Source organism: Piliocolobus tephrosceles, chromosome 10 (assembly GCF_002776525.5).
Source record: "Piliocolobus tephrosceles isolate RC106 chromosome 10, ASM277652v3, whole genome shotgun sequence".
Classification (NCBI taxonomy): Eukaryota; Metazoa; Chordata; class Mammalia; order Primates; family Cercopithecidae; genus Piliocolobus; species Piliocolobus tephrosceles.
In genome coordinates this window covers 119,483,976-119,502,695 of record NC_045443.1, presented here as the reverse complement: position 1 = coordinate 119,502,695, position 18,720 = coordinate 119,483,976, and the positions used below count along the sequence as shown (strand labels likewise).

Here is an 18,720-nt window from a genome sequence, read left to right as displayed (position 1 = left end):
AGACAGACTCTCACTCTTGTTGCCTATGCTGGAGTGCAGTGGCATGATCTCAAATCACCACAACCTTCACCTCCCAGGTTCAAGTGATTCTCCTGCCTCAGCCTCCTGAGGGATTACAGGCATGTACCATCACGCCTGGCTAATTTTGTATTTTTAGTAGAGACAGGATTTCTCCATGTTGGTCAGGCTGGTCTCGAACTCCGGACCTCTGGTGATTCACCTGCCTCAGCCTCCCAAAGTGCTGGGATTACAGGCGTGAGCCACTGTGTGGGGCCTCTCTAGCTTTCTTTATTGTAAGAATACAATGTATAATGCATATATTAAATGTGTGTTAATCGACTGTCTCTGTTATCAGCGAGACTCTGCTCAACATTAGGCTGATAGAAGTTTTGTGGGAGTTGCCGGGCGCACTGACTCACGCCTGTAATCCCAACACTTTGGGAGGCCAAGGTGGGTGGATCGCCTGAGGTCAGGAGTTTGAGACCAGCCTGACCAACATGGTGAAACCCCGTCTCTACTAAAAGTGCAAAAGTTAGCCAGACATGGTGGAGGGCACCTGTAATCCTAGGTACTCAGGAGGCTGAGGCAGGAGAATCACTTCAACCTGGGAGGCAGAGATTGCAGTGAGCTGAGATCACACCACTGCACTCCGTCTCAAAAAAAAAAAAAAAAAAAAAAGTAGTAGTTTTGGAGGAGTCGAAAGTTTCTGGCCAGGCTGGGTGGTTCACACCTGCAATCCCTGCACTTTGGGAGGCTGTGGTGGGTGGATCACTTGAGGCCAGGTGTTCAAGACCAGCCTGGTCAACATGGCGAAACCCCATCTCTACTAAAAATACAAAAATTAGCCAGGTGTGGTGCGGGCGCCTGTAGTTCCAGATACTCAGGAGGCAGAAGTGAGAAGATTAACTTGAACCCAGGAGGTGGAGGCTGTAGTAAGCTGAGATCGTGTCACTGCACTCTAGCCTCGGTAACAGAGGGAGACTCTGTTCCAAAAAAATAAAAAAAAAAAATTATATACTTGGCTTTTCGACTGATTGGCACCCCTAACCACACCTTGTTCAAGGGTGAATTGTTAGAAAATGTAACGTTGATATAACACAATGCTATGGCCTCACATACTACTCAAATTCAAATCTTGCTGACTGTCTCTTTTATGGCAATTTTCCTTCAGAACTTGGATCCAATTCAGTCTCATGCCTTCTGGTACTATTCACGTCTCTTTACTCTCCTTTAATCTAGAACAATCTCCCAATCTCTGTCTTTCATGAATTTAAGTTTGTTATTGTTTTTTGTTTTTTTGAGACAGAGTTTGACTCTTGTCGCCCAGGCCAGAGTCCAGTGGTGTGATCTTGGCTCACTGCAACCTCTGCCTCCCAGGTTCAAGCGATTCTCCTGCCTCAGCCTCCCAAGTAGCTGGGATTACAGGTGCCACCATACCCAGCTAATTTCTATATTTTTAGTAGAGACGGATGGGGTTTCACCATGTTGACCAGGCTGGTCTGGAACTCCTGACCTCAAATGATCCTCCCACCTCGGCCTCCCAAAGTGCTGGGATTACAGGCATGAGCCACTGTGCCTGGCCGAATTTAAGTTTTTAAAGCGTTTGGTCCAGTTTTCTGGAAGAATGTCCCCCAGTGGGGGTTTGCGGATGCTTCCTTATGATTTGGGGTATGCATGGGTAACAGCATGTTACTAAAAGGATGTTGTGCCCTTATTAGTGGCTCCTGCCAGGAGGGACACCACACCCATGATGCTAACTTTGCTGGGTAAAGGCAGCCAGGATGCCCACCCAGCTTCGGCACTATGTAGTGTCCAACTTTCCATTGGCAATTAATAAGTTATCTGTGTGGAGAAAGGCTGTGTTTTAATCACTTTTGAATTCTTCAGTGCTAAACAGCCCTCTATGTCCAACAAATACCTGCTGGTAACGAAACCAGATGAGGACAGAGGTGGAGAGATTCTGCCCAGAAAATGCAGCCTTGGGGAAGACAGGGCCCTGGCCTGAGAGGCTGCTGGGAGATAAGGGGCCTGCACCCCTCCTGGTGGCCTTTGGTGCTGGGTCCTGCCATGGAGAGATAAGACCAGGGCTACAAAATCAGCTGCCAGATGCTCATCAGGACCTCATCTTTTTCAATTAATATTTAATGTCACAAGTAAAACATGAAGACATCATCCTTGTTAAAAATTAAAACACTGGCCGGGCGCGGTGGCTCAAGCCTGTAATCCCAGCACTTTGGGAGGCCGAGACGGGTGGATCACGAGGTCAGGAGATCGAGACCATCCTGGCTAACACAGTGAAATCCCGTCTCTACTAAAAAAATACAAAAAACTAGCCGGGCGAGGTGGCGAGCGCCTGTAGTCCCAGCTACTCGAGAGGCTGAGGCAGGAGAATGGCGTAAACCTGGGAGGCAGAGCTTGCAGTGAGCTGAGATACGGCCACTGCACTCCAGTGTGGGCGACAGAGAGAGACTCCGTCTCAAAAAAAATTAAAACACTACAGCTATGGCTGAGGTCTGCTTTTTTTTTTTTTTGAGATGGAGTCTCACTCTGTCGCCAGGCTGGAGTGCAATGGCGCGATCTCGGCTCACTGCAACCTCCGCCTCCTGTGTTCAAGCAATTCTCCTGCCTCAGTCTCCCAAGTAGCTGGGATTACAGGCGTGCGCCACTATGCCTGGCTAATTTTCATATTTTTATATTTTTAGTAGAGTTGATTTTTAGTAGAATAGATTATAGGTGTGAGCCACTGTGCCCGGATTTTTTTTTTTTTTGGAGACAGGGTCTCACTCTATCACCCAGACTGGAGTACAGTGGCTTGATCTTGGGTCACTGTAACCTCCACCTCCCGGGTTCAAGTAATTATTGTGCCTCAGCCTCCCACATAGCTGGGACTACAGGCATGCACCACCATGCCCAGCGAATTTTTGTATTTTTAGTAGAGATGGGGTTCACCGTGTTGACTAGGCTGGTCTCGAACTCCTGGTCTCAAGTGATCTGTCCATCTTGGCCTCCCAAAGTGCTGGGGTTACAGATGTAAGCCACTGCACCCAGCAACTTCTGCAAGTTCTGAACCACATATTTTATTAGGAACTGCTTGCCCTCCACTCTCTCTTCCCTGGCTAGGAAATGCAACAAAGGGCTCAGTTACCTTGAAGCCAGAAGTGGCAGAGCCCATTGCCCCTCCCCAACCAAACTAACCTGAGTCCCAATGCAACCTCATGGGACACAGCTTCCCAACTGTGATTTTTTTCTTTTTTGAAACAGAGTCTTGCTCTGTCACCTATGCTGCAGTGCAGTGGCACAATCTCGGTTTACTGCAACCTCCACCTCCTGGGTTCAAGTGATTCTCCTGCCTCAGACTCCCGAGTAGCTGGGATTAAGGGCGCATACAACCACACCCAGCTAATTTTTGTTGTTTTAGTAGAAACAGGGTTTCATCATGTTGGCCAGGCTGGTATCAAACTCATGACCTTGGGTAATCCAACCACCTCGGCCTCCCAAAGTGCTGGGTTTACAGGCGCGAGCCACTGTGCCCCGCCCACTGTGATGGTTTTAAAACATGGCCACCTATTCTTTATCATGCCTCACATAGAGAGGCAGTGCCTCTGTTCACTCCCCTTAAATCTAGGTATGCTTGTGACTAGTCTGACAACAGAATACGGCAGAATTGACACTACATAACTTCTGAGAAAAAGTCATGGAAGGCCCTGTGGCTTCCACCTAAGTTCCTGGAGCAACTAAGTAACTGGAACTGGTTGCTCTTGGAGCAAAAAGTCCAGCTATCCTGAGGCAACCATGCTATATGGAAGCTTTAGCCACACAGAGAAGTCCCGGATAGTCACTCCAATCAATAGTCCCAAATAAGACAAATCTTCTTGTCAGTCCTACATAGGTTCCAGACACCTATATAAAGAAACATCCAGGCGGGGCACAGTGGCTCACCCCTGTAATCCCAGCACTTTGGGAGGCTGAAGCAGGAGGATCACCTGAAGTTAGGAGTTTGAGACCAGCCTTGCCAACATGATGAAACCTCATCTCTACTAAAATTACAAAAATTAGAGAGCATGGTGTTGCATGCCCGTAATCCCAGCTACTCGGGAGGCTGAGGCAGGATTGCTTGAGCCCGGGAGGTGGAGGTTGCAGTGTGCTGAGATTGTGCCACTGCGCTCCAGCCCAGTCGACAGAGGGAGACTGTCTCAAAAAGAAAAAGAAGGCCGCGCGCGGTGGCTCATGCCTGTAATTCCAGCACTTCGGGAGGCCAAGGCTGGCGGATCACCTGAGGTCAAGAGTTTGAGACCAGCACGGCCAACATGGTGAAACGTCGTCTCTACTAAAAATACAAAAAAATTAGCTGGACATGGTGGTGGGCACCTGTAGTCCCAGCTACTCGGGGAGATTGAGGCAGGAGAATCACTTGAACCCAGGAGGCAAAGGATACAGTGAGCCGAGATCGCACCACTACACTCCAGCCTGGGCGACTGAGCGAGACTCCATCTCCAAAACAAAAAAAGAAAAGGAGGGGGATGGCGGGGGGAAGTTCCCAAGTCTCGCGAGAAGTGCGTTTAGTCTTCACGCCAACTTCCACACTATGGCCCCTGCTTTCTGCGTAAGCCTCTCCAGAAAGACAAGATGGTGAAGGAGCTGAACCTGATGAAGAGTCAGGAAGTGGGCACCTCTTCCTGTACCTCCAAAGAGAAGAATTAAAAGAAATATATTCAGGCTGACTCAGATTAATTTCAGAGAGAGGACTTCCAGCCCTAAGGCATGTATTTGATAAGGCAGAATCCAAAGGTAAAGGTCATGAGGCTGAAGACTTGAAGACTCTAATCAGACACGTGGAGCACTGGGCACACAGGCTATTCCCTAAACTGCAGTTTGAGGATTTTATTGACAGATGAATACCTGGGAAATAAAAAGTAAGTTCAAACCTGTTTAAAACGAATTCAACTTGATCTCCCTATTTTACATGAAGATTTTGTTAGCAATAATGACGAAGTTGCGGAAAATAATGGACATGATGTATCTGCTACTGAATGAGATCCCTTTCTGACAAACTCATCTGAAAGTGAGATGTTTGCTTCTGAGTCAAGTAGAAGCCTAACAGAAGAGCAACAACAAAGAATTGAGAGAGGCCGGGCGCGGTGGCTCAAGCCTGTAATCCCAGCACTTTGGGAGGCCGAGACGGGCGGATCACGAGGTCAGGAGATCAAGACCATCCTGGCGAACACGGTGAAACCCGGTCTCTACTAAAAAAATACAAAAAACTAGCCGGGCGAGGTGGCGGGCGCCTGTAATCCCAGCTACTCGGGAGGCTGAGGCAGGAGAATGGCGTAAACCCGGGAGGCGGAGCTTGCAGTGAGCTGAGATCCGGCCACTGCACTCCAGCCTGGGTGACAGAGCGAGACTCCGTCTCAAAAAAAAAGAATTGAAAGAAATAAACAACCGGCCTTGGAAAGAAGGAAGGCAAAGCTTCTGAGTAATAGTCCCTAGGAAATGATATGTTAATGAATACACAAGGGGCACAGACAGTCGAAGAGGTTAATACAGATGAGGATCAAAAGGAGAAGTCAAATGGATTAAACGAAGATATTCTAGACAATCCATGTAACAACGGTCTTGCTAATGGTTTAAATGAAGAGGGGTAATTAAAATTAGAGGAAACAATGCTGGACCAGTCTTTTTAAAATGTGCAACAGTAACTTGATGCTTCATCCGGAAATGTTACTGAAGCTAGGTAAGTTTCCATTAAGAGAAAATGTATCTGTTAACTCACCACCCTGCAAACTTGGTGTTACTATGTATTTTTTCTTCTTTGAGTAAAAGTCCTTAGGTAGTAAAACTTTTACAGATTCTTGTTTAAAATCTGGTAATCTGAGGGGGCCCACTGTAATCCCAACACTTTGGGAGGCCAATGCGGGTGGATCACGAGGTCAGGAGTTCAAGACCAGCCTGACTAACATGGTGAAACCCCATCTCTACTAAAAATACAAAAATTAGCCAGACGTGGTGGTATGCGCCTGTAATCCCAGCTACTCAGGAGGCTGAGGCAGAAGAATCACTTGAACCCAGGAAATGGAGGTTGCAGTGAGCCGAGAGCGAGATAGCGCCACTGCACTCCAGCCTGGGCGACAGAGCGAGACTTGGTCTCAAACAAAACAAAACAAAAAAGGTCGGGCGCGGTGGCTCATGCCTGTAATCCCAGCACTTTGGGAGGCCGAGGCGGGTGGATCACGAAGTCAACCCTTCCTGGCCAACATGGTGCAACCCTATCTCTACTAAAAATACAAAACAGCTGCACATGGTGGCATGCACCTGTAGTCCCAGCTACTCGGGAGGCTGAGGCAGGAGAACTGCTTGATCCCAGGACGTGGAGGTTGCAGTGAGCCAAGATCGCACCACTGCACTCCAGCCTGGCGACAGAGTGAGACTCTGTCTAAAAAAAAATCTGGTGATATGGTATTTATTTGTAGTTATGCTTGTCACTTTATTTAAATCTATTTATTTATTCTCTTTAGTGTTTGTTTTTATATAGATATGACTTCATAAAATGACTAGTATAAACTGGCAATAAGCAGTTTCTGCTGCTGGTCTCTCATTGAATGCCTTGTTTTCACTAAGTTGGGAGGTTTTATTTCTGGGTTTTTTGTTTGTTTTTGAGATAGAGTCTTGCTCTGTCACCCAGGCTAGAGTGCAGTGGCGCGATCTCGGATCACTGCAACCTCTGCCTCCTGGATTCAAGCAATTCTCCTGCCTCAGCCTCCCAAGTAGCTGGGACTACAGGTGCATGCCACCACGCCCAACTAATTTTTTGTATGTTATTGCTCCTTGAAGAGCAGAGCTAACCCATGGACAGCATGTCCACGTAGCCTGGGTGAAGTTATGTACATATATATTGAATATTAATGTCTTTTTTTTCCTCTTTTTTTGAGATGTAGTTTTGCTCTTGTCACCCAGGCTGGAGTGCAATGGCAGTATCTCAGCTCGCTGCAGCCTCCACCTCCTGGGTTCAAGTGATTCTCCTGCCTCAGCCTCCCGAGCACCTAGGATTACAGGCACCTGCCGTCACGCCTGGCTAATTTTTGTATTTTTAGTAGAGACGGGTTTCGCCATGTTGGCCAGGCTGGTCTCAAACTCGTGACCTCAGGTGATCCACCCATCTCAGCCTCGCAAAGTGCTGGGATTACAGGTGTGAGCCACCGCACCCAGCCTGTCCATTTTTTAAAAGAAGTAAAAATAAAACTTATTTTGCAAACTAAAAAACAAGAAAGAGAAAAAGAAACTTTCACGGCCAGGAGTGGTGGCTCACACCTGTAATCCCAGCACAGGTGTGACTGGGAGGCCAAGGTGGGTGGATCATCTGAGGTCAGGAGTTCGAGACCAGCCTGACCAACATGGAGAAACCCCATCTCTGCTAAAAGTACAAAACTAGCCAGGCGTGGTGGTGGTTCATGCCTGTAATCCCAGCTACTCGGGAAGCTGAAGCAGGAGAATTGCTTGAACCCAGGAGGCGGAAGTTGCGGTGAGCCAAGATCACGCCACTGCACTCCAGCCTGGGCAACAAGAGCAAAACTCCATCTCAAAAAAAAAAAAAAGAAAGAAAGAAAAGAAACTCCCAGAAGATTCCAGCCCCAGCCACGTGAGTTAACCCTCGCTACTCGAGTCTTCCCAGAAAAGGCACCAGACATCATAGAGCACAGTCAAGCCTCCTTCTGCGCTCTGTCTACACTCCTGACCCACAGAATCCCCAAGCATCAGGCAACAGTTGTTTTACGCACCGGAGATAACAAACACCACTCACCCTGGGCCACGCCGCCCTCTGGACTGTCACGTGACAAAGAAACTACTTCATTCCCGGCATTTTACTTTCAGGTCTCTTTGTGACAGCAGCGTAGCTTATACCCTAAACACATTCTTTGGGTTTTTTAAAAGTATATTAACAGTATCAGAATAGACATTAGATTCCATAACTTGCTTTTTTCACTCAGTAATATGTCTTGGAGATCTACGCACAGTATAATGGGGCCAGGTGTGGTGGCTCACACCTGTAATCCTAGCACTTTGGGAGGCCGAGGTGGGCAGATCACTTGAGGTCAGGAGTTGGAGACCATACTGGCTAACATGGCGAAATCCCGTCTCTACTAAAAATACAAAAATTAACCAGGTGTAATGGTGCATACCTGTAATCCCAGCTACTTGGGAGGCTGAGGCATGAGAGTTGCTTGAACCCAAGGCAGACGTTGCAGTGAGCCGAGGTCACACCACTGCACTCCAGCCTGGGCATCAGAGTGAGACTCTGTCTCAAAAAAAAAAAAAAAAAAGAACATATGGATGCACTCCACTCTTTAGTGCTGTGCATATTTTGTGCTGCAGATATACTCCAGTTTCTTTAGTCCTTCCCCTAGTGCTGGATATTTATGTTGCTTCCTGTGTCTGACTATAACCAACAATACAATATTGAATAATATCCTTGCACGGCCTCTCTGGGCACACAGGCAGGTGTGTCTCTAGAGTCGATTTCCCTGGGGGAAGAGAGGTAAAATTGTGGGTCAGAGGGTACAGGCTTTTTGTTAGACTTTTTTTTTTTTTTTTTTTTTTTCTGAGACGGAGTCTCCCTCTGTTGCCCAGGCTGGGGCACAGTGGCGCGATCTCGGCTCACTGCAACCTCCGCCTCCCAGGTTCAAGTGATTCTCCTGCCTCAGCCTCCCAAGTAGCTGGGACTACAGGCGCCAGCCACCATACCCGGCTAATTTTTTGTATTTTTAGTAGAGACGGGGTTTCACTGTGTTAACCAGGATGGTCTCAATCTCCTGACTCTGTGATCCACCCGCCTCGGCCTCCCAAAGTGCTGGGATTACAGGTGTGAGCCACCGCGTCCAGCCTTGTTATTAGATTTAATGAGTCTTGGCAAACTGCCCTTCAGAGTAGCTATACCAATGTATACTCCCACCCACAGCATAGAACAGCTGTCCACAGCTGAGCAACACTCCATGCTATAAACATTTAATTTTTTCCAGGTACTTTTCTACTGTTCCACGGGTGATGGTGACTGGATAAGGATGGTTAATCTGTGGGCGTTCCCACAATACTGTCCCCTGATATAACAGGTCATTCCTACTCCCCTGCAATTCTCTCGCTCTGTCATTGGCCAGAGTCATTTCGGGGGGGGGGGGGGGGGGGGGGGGGGGGGGGATCTCTCACTGGAGGTCACACACACCTAGTCCACCCCCAGCCTTAGCTCTAGGCTCAGGATTTGCCAGCCACGAGGAGGACAACATGGAGTGAGGGGAGCCACAAACAAGGACCTTAGTGTGACACATTCTCCATCCCCAAGACATTCCACGCCCACACCAAGTCTTCATGGATTCCACCCGTGTGCCAGCCTCACAAGCAGTGGGAAAGGTCATCAATTCATTTCTTGTATCCTTACTCTTTTCCAGACTTTCTTTCTTTCTGAGATGGAGTCTCGCTCTGTTGCCCAGGCTGGAGAGCAATGGCCCCATCTCAGCTCACTGCAACCTTTGTCTTTTGGGTTCAAGTGATTCTACTGCCTCAGCCTCCCAAGTAGCTGGGACTATAGGCGCCTGCCACCACACCCAGCAAATTTTTGTATTTTTAGTAGAGACAGGGTTTCACCATGTTAGCCAAGCTGGTCTCAAACTCCTGACCTCAGGTGATCCACCCGCCTCGGCCTCCCAAAGTGCTGGGATTATAGGCACAAACCACCATGCCCAGCCTCTCTTTCGTTTTTTAATTGTGGTAAAATATACATAACTCTTAACCATTTGTAAATGTTTTAAATTATGATAAAATGCACAAGAAATTTACCATCTTAATCATTTTAAGTGTACAATGTGATGGCATTACACTCACACTGTGGTACAGTCATGTGTCGCTTAACAAACAGGATCGTTCTAAGAAATGCATCATTAGGCGATGTCATTATGCAGATGTCAGAGCACACCTACAGAAACCTGGATGGTCTAGCCTACCACTCCCAGGCCACCAACCTACACAGCATGATACTGTACTCAAAACTGTAGCAGACTGTAACACAGTGGTAAGTATTCATGTATCTAAATGTATCTAAACAGGGCTGAGGGCAGATCACTTGAGGCCAGGAGTTTGAGACCAGCCTGGCCAGTACGGCAAAACCCTTCTCTACTAAAAATACTACAAAAATTAGCCAGGCATGGTGGTACCCGCCTGTAATCTCAGCTACTCAGGAGGCTGAGGCTAAAGAATCGCTTGAGCTGGGGAGGCAGAGGTTGCAGTGAGCCTAGACTGCACCACTGCACTCCAGCCTGGGCGACAGAGCAAGACTCCATCTGAAAAAATAAAATAAATGTATCGAAACATAGAAAAAGGTACAGTAAAAACACAGCATCATAATCTTATGGGACCACTGTTGTATATGTAATCTCATGGGACCACTGTCTTTGACAGACATGTCAGTATGCGATGTGTGACTCTACCACCATCCATTTCCAGAACTTTTTCATCATGCCAAACAGAAACTATGAACCCATCAAATAATTCCCCATTTCACCTTCCCTTCAGCCCCTGGCGGCCACTATTCTGTCTTCCAACTCTATGAATATGACTACTCTAAGTACCACCTATAAGTGGAATCACACAGTATGTCTTTTTTTTTTTTTTTTTTGAGACAGTTTCGCTCTTGCTGCCTAGGCTGGAGTGCGATGGTGTGATCCCGGCTCACTGAAACCTCCACCTCCTGGGTTCAAGCAATTCTCCTGCCTCCGCCTCCCAAGTAGCTAGGATTACAGACATGCGCCACCACACCCAGCTAATTTTTGTATTTTTAGTAGAGATGGGGTTTCTCCATGTTAGTCAGACTGGTCTCAAACTCCAGCCTCAGGTGATCTGCCCACCTTGGCCTCCCAAAGTGCTGGGATTACAGGCATGAGCCACTGCGCCTAGTCTTTTTTTTTTTTTGACAGTGTCTTGCTCTGTCACCAGGCTGTAGTGGTGCGATCTCAGCTCACTGAAACCTCTGCCTCCTGGTTTTCAGTGATTCTCCTGCCTCAGCCTTCCAAGTAGCTGGGGCTACAAGCATCCAGTACCATGCCCAGCTAATTTTTGTACTTTTTTTTAAGTAGAGATGGGGTTTCACCATGTTGGCCAGGATGGTCTCAATCTCCTGACCTCATGATCTGCCCGCCTCGGCCTCCCAAAGTGCTGGGATTACAGGTGTGAGCCACTGCGCCCAGCCCAGTATGTGTCCTTTAATGACTGGCTTATTTATCACTTAGCATCATGTGCTCCAGGCTCATCCGTATTGTGGCGTGTATCAGAATTCCTTCTTTCTTTTTTTTTTTTTTGAGATGGAGTCTCACTCTGTTGCCAGGCTGGAGTGCAGTGGCCCAATCTCGGCTCACTGAAACCTCCGCTTCCTGGGTTCCAGCAATTCTCCTTCCTTGGCCTCTTGAGTAGCTGGGATTACAAGTGCCTGTTACTATGCCCAGCTAATTTTTTTTTTTTTTTAAGATGGAGTCTTGCTCTGTCACCCGGGCTAGAGTGCAGTGGCCGGATCTCAGCTCACTGCAAGCTCCGCCTCCCGGGTTTACGCCATTCTCCTGCCTCAGCCTCCGGAGTAGCTGGGACTACAGGCGCCCGCCACCACGCCCGGCTAGTTTTTTTGTATTTTTAGTAGAGACGGGGTTTCACCGTGTTAGCCAGGATGGTCTCGATCTCCTGACCTCGTGATCCGCCTGTCTCGGCCCCCCAAAGTGCTGGGATTACAGGCTTGAGCCACCGCACCCGGCCTGATTTTTGTATTTTTAGTAGAGATGGGGTTTCACCATGTTGGCCAGGATGGTCTCGATCTCTTGACCTCATGATCCACCTGCCTCGGCCTCCCAAAGTGCTGGGATTACAGGCGTGAGCCACCATGCCTGGCCAGAATGTCCTTCCTTTTTAAGGCTAGCAGTCTACTGTATGGACGAGCCACATTTTATTTATCCACGCCTCCACTGATGGATGGAAGGTGGGTTGCTTCCATCATTTGGCTGTTGTGAATAATGCTGCTGTGAGCATGGGTGTACACATATCTTTCTAAGACCCCGCTTTCAATATTTCAAAAGATGGGATCTCTCTCTGTCACCCAGGCTGCAGTGCAGTGGCACAGTCATGGCTCACTGCAGCCTCAAACTCAAGTGATCCTCCTACCTCAGCCTCCCGAGTAGCTGGAACTACAGGCATGTGCCACCATGCTAACTTTTTTTTTTTTCCTTGTAGAGATGGTCTCACTATGTTGCCCAGGCTGATCTCCAACTCCTGGGCTGACACTATTCTCCCACTTCAGCCTCCCAAAGTGCTGGGATTACAGGTGTGAGCAACCACATCCCACCTGCTTTCAGTTGTTTTAGGTATATACCCCGGAAGTGGAATTGCTGGACCATATGGTAATTCTATGTTTAATTTTTTGAGGAACCGCCATACTGCTTTCTACGTGGCTGTCTTGATGCACCATGCATGGGGCACTTCTGCCAGGCAGAGGAGATACAATCCCAGTCCTCCCTTGGAGTCCCTGGCTACTCTTTGCACATCAGGGTGTCTCCAGCAGGCCCTCAGTTAGACCTGTGCTTTGAGATGCTTTTTCTGGGAGCAGGGTTGTGCTTTAAGACGCTTTTTCTGGGAGCAGGGTGAGCCCACGGAGGCACTGCAAGCCTCCAAGCAACCTTGGCCCTGAGGCCTTGAATGGAACCAGCTGGCCAGATGAAGGCTGTTGTTTTTGCCAATCAGGCAGCCATTCCCCTTCTGGTTAACGTCCCCATAGTGTTTTTAGGGACCCATCCCTCTGCCACACTCAGTCCATGAAATGTGGCTAGAAGTGGGGTTAGGCCTGCCCACAGGCTCCAGGAGAGAGAGCACATGGCCCAGGCCTGGCCAATCAGAACATCGGCCTCCCGACCCAGCAGGTAATTCAGGGATGGGCATCTGGAATCAGCAAAACTCAGTAGAAGAGCTTTTGTAAGAACTGCTGAGAATGAGAAACTCTTCCCCCCAGTTTTGAAGGTAGCAAGATGGCGACCCAGAGCTCATAGGGCTGTCTTGCCAGTCTCTGGAGGACCTAGCCTGAGAATGAACCCAGTTTGGGAAAACAGGGCAGAGAGGTAGATGAAAGCAGAGCCCTAGTGATTGCTTTTGAGCGCCTGGAACTGCTCACACCTGAAGGCAGCACGTTTCCGACTTCCTAATTACATAAGCAAACACATTCTGCGCTGTTTTGTTTTACTTTGCCAGTTGGGGCTGAGCGTCCCCATTTCAGAAGTGAGTGTGGGCCGGGCACGGTGGCTCACGCCTGTAATCCCAGCACTTTGGGAGGCTGAGGTGGGCGGATCATCTGAGGTCAGGAGTTCGACACAAGCCTGGCCAACATGGTGAAACCCCGTCTCTACTAAAAATACAAAAATTAGCCAGGCATTGTGGCACTTGCCTGTAATCCCAGCTACTCAGGAGGCTGAGGCAAAAGAATCACTTGAACCCGGAAAGCAGAGGTTGCAGTGAGCTGAGATCGCACCACTGCGCTCCAGCCTGGGTGACAGAGGGAGACTCTGTCTTAGAAAAAAAAAAAAAAAAGTGAGTATCAAAAACCAGATTAATATGGCAAAGAACAGAACTTTCCTTCTGGGCAAAGTTAACTACACTTAGTTAAGAAAAGAAGCCGGGCGCGGTGGCTCAAGCCTGTAATCCCAGCACTTTGGGAGGCCGAGACGGGTGGATCACGAGGTCAGGAGATCAAGACCATCCTGGCTAACACCGTGAAACCCCGTCTCTACTAAAAATACAAAAAACTAGCTGGGCGCGGTGGTGGCGCCTGTGGTCCCAGCTACTCGGGAGGCTGAGGCAGGAGAATGGCGGGAACCTGGGAGGCGGAGCTTGCAGTGAGCTGAGATCCGGCCACTGCACTCCAGCCTGGGCGACAGAGCGAGACTCCGTCTCAAAAAAAAAAAAGAAAGAAAAGAAGCTTGAACCTTGGACTCATTGTTACCAATCTCTTAACCAGGGCACAGTCTTTTTTTTTGAGACAAGGTCTCTCTCTGTCATGCAGGCTGGAAGGGCAGTGGTGCAATCACAGCTCACCACAGCCTCAACCTCCCCAACTCAAGTGATCCTCCTGCCTCAGCCTCCCGAGAAGCTGGGACCATGGGCACACACCACCATACCTGGCTCATTTTTTATTTTTTTGCAGGGACAGGGTCTCATTATGCTGTCCAGGCTGGTCTCAAACTCCTGGGTTCAAGCAATCCTCTTGCCTTGGCCTCCCAAAGTACTGAGCCATGGCCCCTGGATGTCATCCTAAAGATGTGAAAAACCAGGGACTTGGAGGCTGCTTGAATGATTCATCAAGCCAGGAACTAAGCAGCACCCCCAAAAATGCATACCTCTGAACACCCACATTGGGTGTTTTTCTACCAAACTGAGAAACTAAAGCATTTTTAAATCATTTTTATCTATTTATTTTGAGATCGGGTTATGAAACTAATTTTTGTATTTGTAGTAGAGATGGGTTTTGCCATGTTGCCCAGGCTCATCTACCTGCCTTGGCCTCCCAAAGTGCTGGGATTACAGGCACAAGTCACTGTGCCCAGCCTGAAGCTTTTTTTTTTTTTTTTTTTTTTTTTTGAGACGAAGTCTCAATCTGTTGTCCAGGCTGGAGTGCAATGGCACGACCTCAGTTCACTGCAACCTCCGTCTCCTGGGTTCAAGCAATTCTCCCTGCCTCAGCCTCCCGAGTAGCTGGGATTATAGGCACGTACCACCACACCCAGCGAATTTTTGTATTTTTTTAGTAGAGATGGAGTTTCACCATATTGGTCAGGTTGGTCTCAAACTCCTGACCTCAGATGATCCACCTACCTCAGCCTTCCCAAGTGGTACAGGCATGAATGAGCCTGTACCTGGCCTGAAGCATCATTTTTAACAACTTCATTGATACATAATTTACATGCCATACAATTCACCCATTTTAAGAATATAATTCAGTGATTTTTATACATTTACCAGGTTGTACAACCATCACCACATCTCGTGTTAGAACCTTCTATCACCCAGTAAGATCCCTGGTGTCTCTTCACAGTCACCCTCCATCTCTCCTTCTTCCTAACCCACAGCAACCTTTAACCGGCTTTCTATCTCTAGAGGCTTTTTTGTTGTTTTTTCGGTTTTGTTTTTGAGACAGTCTTGCTGTTGCCCAGGCTGGAGTGCAGTGGCGTGATCTCTGCTCACTGCAACCTCTGCCTCTCAGGTTCAAGCCATTCTCCTGCCTCAGCCTCCCGAGTAGCGGGGACTACAGGTGCGCATCACCACGCCCAGCTAATTCTTGTATTTATAGTAGAGATGCGGTTTCGCCACGTTGGCCAGGCTAGTCTCGAACTCCTGACCTCAGGTGATCTGCCCTCTTTGGCCTCCCTGAGTGTTGGGATTACAGGCGTGAGCCACCATGCCTGGCCCTGTCTCTATAGTTCTGTCTTTTCTGCATATTTCACATAAATGGAATCATACAGCATGGGGTTTTTGCATCTGGCCTGACTTAGCATCATGTTTTTGTAGCATGGATCTGTTTTGTTTTGTTTCCTTTTATTGCTAGTCAGCAATAAAAGTGTGGCCCAGATAAACCAGCTGTTTGGGTTGTTTTGACTTTTTGGCTGCTGTATCATGAATGCTGCTGCTATGAAGATCCAATGTCATATAAGTCTGTGTGGACCTGTCTTTTCATTTCTCTTGGGCAGACAGCTAGGAATGGAATTGCTGGGTCATATGGTAAATTTCTGTCTAACTTTTAAAGAAGATGCCAAACTGCTATTTTTATTTCTAACCTTGGCAGCAGTAGATTCGAACACGGGAGACACTCATGCCAAAATGGGAGGCAGCTCTCTACAGACAGTGCAGGGACCATCAGCATTTTTTTTTTTTTTTTTTTTGAGACGGAGTGGAGTCTCGCTCTGTCCCCCAGGCTAGAGTGCAGTGGTGCGATCTCGGCTCACTGCAAGCTCCGCCTCCCGGGTTCACGCCATTCTCCTGCCTCAGCCTCCCCAGTAGCTGGGACTACAGGCGCCCGCCACCTCGCCCGGCTAGTTTTTTGTATTTTTTTAGTAGAGACGGGGTTTCACCGTGTTAGCCAGGATGGTCTCGATCTCCTGACCTCGTGATCCGCCCGTCTCGGCCTCCCAAAGTGCTGGGATTACAGGCTTGAGCCACCGCGCCCGGCCTTTTTTTGTATTTTTAGTAGAGATGGGGTTTCACCGTGTTAGCCAGGATGGTCTCGATCTAGTGACCTCGTGATCCACCCATCTCGGCCTCCCAAAGTGCTGAGATTACAGGCTTGAGCCACCGCGCCCGGCCAGGGACCACCAGCACATTAAACATGATTGACTCCCACCATCAAGTCCCCGGCTCTAAAAATCTGACTCAAAAGTGCTGGGGGCACAGACAGGCAGCTGTGGAAGAAGAAAATCCATTCTGCAGCACAAGACAAACCCCAACTCTTCAGCTGCCTTGTTCAAGGCCAATCGAAACAAATAAAGCACACTTCATGGAATACCCAAATCGGAACAAAGGGGAAAAAGGGTAATTATAAGGAAAACATTGGCAGTAAGGAATCAAATACCAACACATTTATTTTTCCGAGAGAAAAATACAATCATAGTACACTACTTGATTCTGCTGTAAGTGATATTTGCATGGTCCTAACCACGTAAATAACTGACATGGAGTCTACAGAGCTGTTTCTCTTTATAAAACTTTTAGTAGTTGGCTGGGTGCGGTGGCTCACGCCTGTAATCCCAGCACTTTGGGAGGCCGAGGTGGGTGGATCACGACGTCAGGAGTTCAAGACCAGCCTGGCCAACATAGTGAAACTCTGTCTCTACTAAAAATATAAAAAATTAGCCGGGCCTGGTGGTGGGTGCCTGTAATCCCCACTACTCTGGAGGCTGAGGCAGCAAAATCGCTTGAACCTGGAAGGCAGAGGTTGTAGTGAGTGGAGATTGTGCCACTGCACTCCAGCCTGGTGACAGTGCAAGACTCCATCCCCCCCAAAAAAAAAAGGATCACTTGAGGCCAGCCTGGACAACACAGCAAGATCCCGTCTCTCAAAAAAAAATTTTTTTTTTTAATTATAGCTGGCATGGTGGTATGTGCCTGTAGTTACAGTTACTTATGAGACTGAGACAGGAGGATCACTTGAGCCAGGAGGTGAAGGCTGCTGTGAGTTATGATCACACCGCTGCACTCTAGTACGAGTGTCAGAGTGAGACCTTGTCTCAAAAGAAAAGGAAAAAAGAAAAGAAAAGAAAAGAAAGAAGGAATAGTGCACACAGAGTTGAATGGCCTCATGGATCCCTCCTATAGGGTATTCCCATCCTCTGCCCCTGCCAAAGAGGTGGACTGTGGTAATTTCCTCAACCCACTCCCACCCCAGATCAGTCCTGGCTTGCTCTGTGCCCTGGGAGGCTGATCCCTAGGAACTGCCCTCCAGTTGGGTTTGGTCAATGGCAGTGACCAGAAGACTGGAGGGCGGGAGGAGAGAGAGGCCAGGGTATCTGTTCCTCCTGCCTCCTCCCAGTTCTACTGCCCCCCTTCATCCACTACAGCTCCTGACTGGCAGCTCCTGCCCCCTCAGCACAAGCTTGTGCCAAGCTCTGGTGACTCCTCACCTTTTAGGATCCGGACTAGTAACAGCTCCCTGCTGTGGCCAGCTCCCATCATTAAACTGCCCATACCAGAGCCTGGGCAACACAGCAAGACCCTATCTCCGCAAAAGATTAAAACATTAGCTGAGCACAGTGGCACCTGCCTGTAGTCCCAGCTACTCAGGAGGCTGAGGTGGGAAGATAGCTTGAGCCTAGGAGTTCAAGGCTGCAGTGAGCTATGATACTGCCACTGCACTTCAGCCTGAGTGATGGAGTTAGACCCCCTCTCTGTCTTAAAAAAAAAAAAAAAAAAAAGTAAATTTGAAAAGCTGCCCACACCTTTGTAAACAGCCCCTTATTTTCAGTGAGACCTTCTTGAGACAGCCTTGACTTCTTGCTTAGGCCCTGTCTGAATTTCCATGATAGCACCAACTATGGTCTTTATCACTCCTTTGCAAGTCTTTATACTTGGACTACATACAAGGTATCATTAAGCGATATACTGTGTTGTTTTGAAAGTTTTTGCCTTTATTACAAGTGTCACATTGTATATACCCCTCTGCAACTTTCAGATGGATGTTAACACAGGTAGCTCAGTTTATTCATTCTCCTGCTTCACCTCTCTCTGGGTGCTCGGTGTAATGATCCATTCCCACGGACATTCAGGTTGCCAGTTTTTAGTTGTGTTACAAAAACTACTGTACATGGCTGCTATGTGAATTTTTAACTGTGTGAGTATGTATTACTTATAAAAATGTAGAATGGAGGCTGGGTGCAGTGGCTCATGCCTCTAATCCCAGCACTATGGGAGGTCGACGTGGACAGATCACAAGGTCAGGAGTTGGACACTAGCCTGACCAACATGGTGAAACCCCGTCTCTACTACAAATAAAAAAATTAGCCTGGTGTGGTAGCACACGCCTGTAATCCCAGCTACTCAGGAGGCTGAGGCAGGAGAATTGCTTGAACCCGGGAGGCGGAGGTTGCAGTGAACCCTGATCGTGCCACTGCACTCCAGCCTGGGCAACAGAGTGAGACTCCCATCTCAAAAAAAAAAAAAAAAAAAAAA

At 48.2% G+C, this 18,720-nt stretch overlaps 1 protein-coding gene and 1 pseudogene across 5 annotated transcripts in view; one reads left to right on the top strand and one right to left on the bottom strand.

The window, feature by feature from the left end:
- The window catches only part of TMEM120B (transmembrane protein 120B), a 63,036-nt gene that overhangs the window by 33,988 nt on the left and 10,328 nt on the right, over positions 1 to 18,720 (bottom strand). The gene's annotated exons all lie outside the window — the stretch shown is intronic.
- On the top strand, positions 1,904 to 5,735 carry LOC111545717 (annotated as a pseudogene).